The 6,588-nt window shown below is 40.6% G+C and overlaps 1 protein-coding gene across 6 annotated transcripts in view; it reads left to right on the top strand.

Annotated features, from left to right (window-relative positions):
- ANKS1A (ankyrin repeat and sterile alpha motif domain containing 1A) overlaps positions 1-6,588 on the top strand; it is a 216,754-nt gene that overhangs the window by 142,977 nt on the left and 67,189 nt on the right. The window lies entirely within an intron of this gene.

Here is a 6,588-nt window from a genome sequence, read left to right on the forward strand (position 1 = left end):
AAAAAAAAAAAAAAAAAGAAAAAAGAAAACACCAGAAGCCTTTCTCAATTCCAGCTATGAAAGAAACCTCTTCTTCCTATACCAAGTTGGCAGTATTGTCAGTATTTCAGTTCTGTGCTCCCGTATTAAAATCTCCTTAAAGGTATTTTCAGCCTGTTTCCTGCACAGTACACAAGTACATAGCAGCAGCAATTAACTTCTGGAATAAATACCTTGCAAGAAGAAAAGTAGCTTTCTGGGCAGATTGCAGCCTTAATGTATAAAAAGTCTGTGGGATCAGATAAATCATTCTCATACCTGCTTTTGAGTGAGATTAAAGTTTATGAACTAGAAAATCAGAGTAGGCCACTTGTCTACTTAGCATAAACATTTGAGTCATTTGAAACTTGGCTAAAGGCTTAAATGATGGATTTGTGTTTCATAATCAGCTTTCATAAATATTAAACAAGTGGGAAGTGAGTGAAGAGCAGGCACATGCTTTGTGTGCCTCCTGTATAAGCTGAAAATAATTTCTGATCAGGGATTTTGGAAATGCCCTGGTTTTGACTGAAATAGTAGCTGAGGGGACCCTGGGCTTTTCAATCCTTTCTTGAGAAGTGGAAGTGGCAGCAACTGAGAGGGTACCCGTCCAGGCCAGCTAGGCTCCTGCCCTTTCCAGATCTGTCCCATTAGAGGTATGATGTCATCAGAAGAAGAGCTGATTGGTTCAATTCCTCAGAGGCTTTGGCTGCATTTAACCCTTGGCAGTTAAGTGTGCAGCAGAAAGAAAGACAAAGATGTAAAATAAGTGATTTGAATTTGCGGTGATAATCACTAAACTTCCCACCCATATTCTGTAGTATGTATTGTTCTTTATTCTGTAAACAAGCATGCTATGTAGTTCTTTTGCTGAGGGAAACCTACCCACTCTGAATAAGAATGTGACATTCTTTCCTCTGGGGACAGATTGGAACCTGGAATGTTACTGCTGGGTAGACACAGGAGTTACAACTTTTGCTCTAGGTGAAACACTTTAAACTTCCACTATTTCTAGGTGGTCTGGTAAGATGGAGATATTTTAATAATCTCACTTATTTTATAGGTAAGTCCTGAACAAACAATTTTGGCTTTTCTATCAGATAAAGAAGTTAGCCTACATTAAGTATATGCACATTTCCATGGCCTAGATGCTAACAGAAGAAACACCATAGTGTTGTGAGTGACCTGGGGTTAGTCCTGGTGATGCAGTTAACTCTTAAGGAGAAAACTTGTGTGTTCAGTGCTCCCCCCACAACTCTCCCCTGCTGACCCCTGATGCCATCATGCCCCTAACTGGACCGCACACTGGAAAGCATAGGCATTGCTGGTGGGCACCCGGGCCTGACCTGGAAGGTGCCCTTCCTGCTGCTGCCACTTCACTTCCCACCAAGGGGCCTGGGAGCCTCTCCTCTTCCCTTGTCTCTTCTCCTCAGTTCCTCCTTGCAGCTGTCCCTATCTACTCTTCCTGGTTCCTCCTCGTTTTCCCTTTGCCCTTTCTTTCTCCCCTTTTCTTCTATGCTCTTCCCTGTTGTCTTTTTACTGTCTTATTCCTTACTTTCTCACTCATTTGTCCTTTTCATTCTTATTTTTACCAGTAGAATCATGGATTAGCTTTTCTTCTAGTCTTTCCTTTTCAGCCCTTTCCATCAGAGGGACTTTGCTTTTCTCTATTTAACATTTTTGCCAGTATTTACCCACATTTACATTCTGTGCTGGCATTTTTACCATTGCCAACATCCACTCTGTCTGATTCCATTTAGCTATAGCAGAGGGTACCATCAAGTACCAGGAAGGGATTTGGGTATTTGTGAAATTACCAGCAAAAGGAAAATTTCCTTTTTCTCCCTTTTTTTGTTTTGTTAAATTTTGTCTTTTTAATACTAGCTTGGTAAAGGGGGTAGGTGACAATGAATATGAGTGAATAGATGAGAAGAATTTGCTTTTTATTCTGTTTCATACAAATATTCAGAATTACAGAAAGAAACATTTCCTGGGATATTCTTTTTATGCTTTGGTTCTGGTTTTGTTTCTTCTGTTTTTCTAGTAGCCGCATCAGTAGGAGACAGACTGGCTTTATGTTAAATATAGTTTGGGAAATATTAGTTCACCTTATATTTTTCTAAGTACAATAGAACCTCCATAGTTGACCATCTCTCTACATTGACTACCACCTTAAATTAACTAATTTTCATAGACTGGACATGCACCATGTGTACATTCACTACAGTAGGCCTAGTACCTTATGCTGACCACCTCCATATGTTGGCCAGTTTGTGATAGTCCCTTGGGTTGTCAACTTACAGAGGCTCAATTATAATTGCATCTAAGAAATAGCAGAGATGTTTTTATATCATCAGTAGTAATATAAAATTGAATTATATTTTTATTACAGTTATTCAGCTAATTTATTGATACCTGTTCTGTTCTAGGTGGGTCTAAGTACTAGGGATACAACAGTAAACCAGACAAAACCTCTTGCCCTCATGGAGCTGACATTCTAGGAAGCTACAGGGGGACTGAGGATTTTAAAAGGATAAATACATAAAATTTATAGTATGGTAATTGGTGATAGGAGTGCTTATGAGAACAACACAGCTGAGAAGAGGGATAGAAAGTATGATGGGGTAGGGATGGCAGCTGAGGAGTTACCTATGGAAGGCCCTCTGTAGAAAGACTCAAGGCCTCCCACACAGAGGCAGAGCTATTGGTCTGCTTTCTTTCCATTACTTTCTCCGGTGAGAGAAATTTAGAATTCCATCCTATACTTATATTGTCTTACAAATTGGGGGAGGTACCTGTGGCTCACTGGGTAGGGCGCCAGCCCCATATACCGAGGGTGGTGGGTTTGAACCCAGCCCCGGCTAGCTAAAACAGCAGTGGCAACTGCAACAAAAAATAGCTGGGCATTGCAGCGGGTACCTGTAGTCCCAGCTACTCAGAAGGCTGAGGCAAGAGAGTGAGACTCTTTCTCTAAAAAAAAAAAAAAAACCAAAAAAAAAAAAAATTGACCTATATTTGCTTTCCTGACCTATATTAGCAAAAAACCTGTCCCCTGCTATCTAACCAGGTAATTACTTAGCTACCACTTGACTTCCTTTCCCTTTCTTTTAGCCATGATTACCATGGCGTCTTTTTTTATCTTGGTTTTTTACCCAGATTTTTTCTTTTAAGCAGTGTTGGGTGACTTTTTAAACATGTATACACACATACATATTTTTAAAGCTTTTGAACTCAAAATCTTAATTTCTAAGAATTTATCAAACTTGATTATTATCCTTCTTGTCACCCTGGGCAAAGATCATTAGGTGAGCTCTGGCAGAGGGACTGGATTCTCTTTGTCCCAGGAAATATGTTTCTATAAGCTTATTACATATCAAAGGAGAAATAAAATTTTAAAACCAAGATTATGAGGCAAGGAGAAGAGAATCCAGAATTATTAAAAACAGAAGATTGCCAGGAGTCTAGAAAGCAGGAGATCCAAAGGAGGGGGGCAGCTGACTTGGTATTCAAGGAGTTGGGGGAGGTGAGTCAAAGTATGGGCACCATTGCTCTGAACACAGAGGGTGCTATGTCCTGAAAGAGCACTCACCATGAATAATTTGCCCTAAGAACCTTGAGACCTTCCTGTCAGAGAGTGAGATGCTGGTGGCCTCATTCTCTGCCTAGGTGGACTTAATGGACATCAATTTAGAGGGAGCTTCTTAGACACCAGATACAAAGAAAACTTGTGTGTGGGCATGCCTGTACATGTATGTAGATTGCAGAGAATTTTAATTTGTTTAGAGATAAGTGCTATGTGGTCAAAATGGCAGTTAAATAATTACCTGGCTAGATAGTTAGTGAAGGACAGGCTTTTTATTACATAAGACTCTATGAAAGCAATTGATCTGGACCTAACTTAGGATTCCTTTGGGATCTGTGACCCTCAGAAATAACACAGAGTTGTTTCCTGGACCCAGTGTTAGGCCTGCATTCTCAGAGATGTGCTGTCTGATCTTAGCTCTGTGTTTTTGTTTGGTTTTGGGGAGGGTGGGTACAGAGTCTCACTTTGTTGCCCTTGGTAGAGTGAGGGCACTCTATAAGGTGGTAGTATTTTTTTCTGGTAATAAGAAAAATCCTCTAACATGTCTGAAATGCTTATATATGTAAAAGAATATTTCTAGAAGATTGGGAATATGGCAGACAGGGAAATAGTCTGTGTATGTATATATATGCTTATATATATATATGCTTATATATATATAATGCTTATATATATATGCTTATATATATATATAAGCATTTCAGACATGTTAGAGGATTTTTCTTTTTATAAGAAAAATCTCAAACTCCTGGGCTCAAGCCATTCTCTTGCCTCAGCCTCCAAAGTATCTGGGACTACAGGCACCTGCCACAATGCTTGGCTTTTTTGGAGACCAGGGTCTTGCTCTGTCTCAGGCTGGTCTTGAACCTGTGGGTTCAAGCTATCTATCCACCTTGGCCTCCCAGAGTGCTAGGATTACAGGCGTGAGCCAGTGCTCCCGGCCTTCAGCTCTTTGTTTTATGGAAGGCTACGCTCCCTGCCTAGGGTTCTTTTACTTTCCTTGTCCTGCTTTCTTTTCTGTAGTTGTTCCCTTTTAATGCCACCAAGTGAGTAGCTGGCCTGTAGATTCTGGGCAGGGGCAAGATGCTTATCAGATCCTTCCCAGGCATCCCGCTCTGTCTTGCTGATGAGCTTTAATGACCCAGTCTCTGGCGCCACAGGGCCCACCTGTCCATAACTCAAGGCGGCCTGTTTATTTGTCTGGACAGGTGGAAAACTGCCTAAGCTCACTAGGGGCCTACAGATGACAATTTGTCTGGCAATCTGTTCTTGGCTGTCCTGATTTAAACAGGCAGTAAGCCATTGTAAACTCAGCTGAAATGTTGTGGTTTGTGTAAATGTTCTGTTTCCTTTCCACTTTGGATCTAGTTATTTTCAATAGAACTTCTCCCCAAACTACGGGAGTGCCTTGTGTTCATTTTGCAGTGGGCATGCAGGCCTGGGTTTTGCTGCCAGGGAAACAGCTATGCTCTCTGACAGCTGGAAGGTGGATAATCCTGGAGAAGTTTATATATAAGGCTGACCCAGCCTCCTGTGCTGGCCCAAAGGACAGTACAGAACACCCTGGAACTTTTTTTTTTTTTTTTTTGAGACAGAGTTTCACTATGTTGCCCTGGTAGAGTGCTGTGGTGTCACAGCTAACAGCAACATCATTCTCTTGGGCTTAAGCAATTCTCTTGCCTCAGACTCCCAAGTAGCTGGAACTATAGGCGCCCATCACAACCTGGCTGTTTTTTGGTTGTGGTTGTCATTGTTGTTTGGCAGGCCCAGGCTGAGTTCAAATCCGCCAGCTCCAGTGTATGTGGCTAGTGCCCAAGCCGCTGAGCTACAGGCACCAAGCCAACACCCTGGAACTTGAGTGCAGTGGCAGAGGAGTAGCTTCCTCTCTTCCTGCTGAATGTCAAAGGTAATCTCCTAACCCCAGTGTTTTAGGCTGTTCCTATGCCCTGGGGGGTGGGGTGGAGTGTATTTGTCTTAACTCCCATATCTAGCTATAAGATAGAAACCTAGGCAAAACTAATCCTAGAAATGGAATTTTTATACCCCAGGGATTTTTTTAAAGGCTTGTAATACTTGAACATGGCTGAAATTTTAAAGGTACCAAAAACTATATAGTAAAAAATAAATCTCCCTCATTCCCTGTCTGCCATATTCCTAATTCCTCTCCCCATTTTTTACTGTCTTTCTAGAAATGGTCTGTATATATATAAGCATTTCAGACATGTTAGAGGATTTTTCTTTTTACGAGAAAAAATACTACCACCTTATACATACTTCTCTGAACCTTGCTTTTTATCATTAATTTACTTATTTTCTTAATTACTTAACTGATTGATTGATTGAGATAGTCTCATTGCGCAGACTAGAATGCAGTGGTGTCAGCCTATGTCACAGCAATCTCAAACTCCAGGGCTCAGGCTGTCCTTCTATCTCAGCCTCCCAAGTAGCTGGGACTACAGGCGCCAGTTGTGATGCCCACCTAATTTTTCTGTTTTTAGTAGAGACAGGGTCTTAGTCTTACTCAGGCTGGTCTTGAACTCCTGAGTTTGAGGGAGCCTCCTGCCTTGACCTGGCAGAGTGCCATGCCCGACCTTGCTTTTATCATTTGATAGTAGTTTTTTGAAACCATTCTAATTAAGTATATGAAGAGTTTTCTTTTTTATTGTTCATAGTATTCTATGGTGTGCATATACCATCATTTATTTTTAAAGTTTCCTGCAGATAGACATTTTGGATGTTACCAACCTTTTACTGATTTAAAGTATTGTTGCAATGCAAATCTTTTTTTTTCTTTTTTTATTAAATGATAGCTGTGTATATTAATGCAATCATGGGGTACAGTGTGGTGTTTTCATATACAATTTGAAATATTTCCATCAAACTGGTTAACATAGCCTTTATGTCATTTTCTTAGTTATTGTGTTAAGACGTTTATATTCTACTTTTAGAAAGATTCACTTGTACTCTTGTAAGATAAACCATAGAGG

The sequence above is a fragment of the Otolemur garnettii genome, unplaced genomic scaffold (genome assembly GCF_000181295.1).
Source record: "Otolemur garnettii isolate 467f Iridium unplaced genomic scaffold, OtoGar3 scaffold00031, whole genome shotgun sequence".
NCBI lineage: Eukaryota > Metazoa > Chordata > Mammalia > Primates > Galagidae > Otolemur > Otolemur garnettii.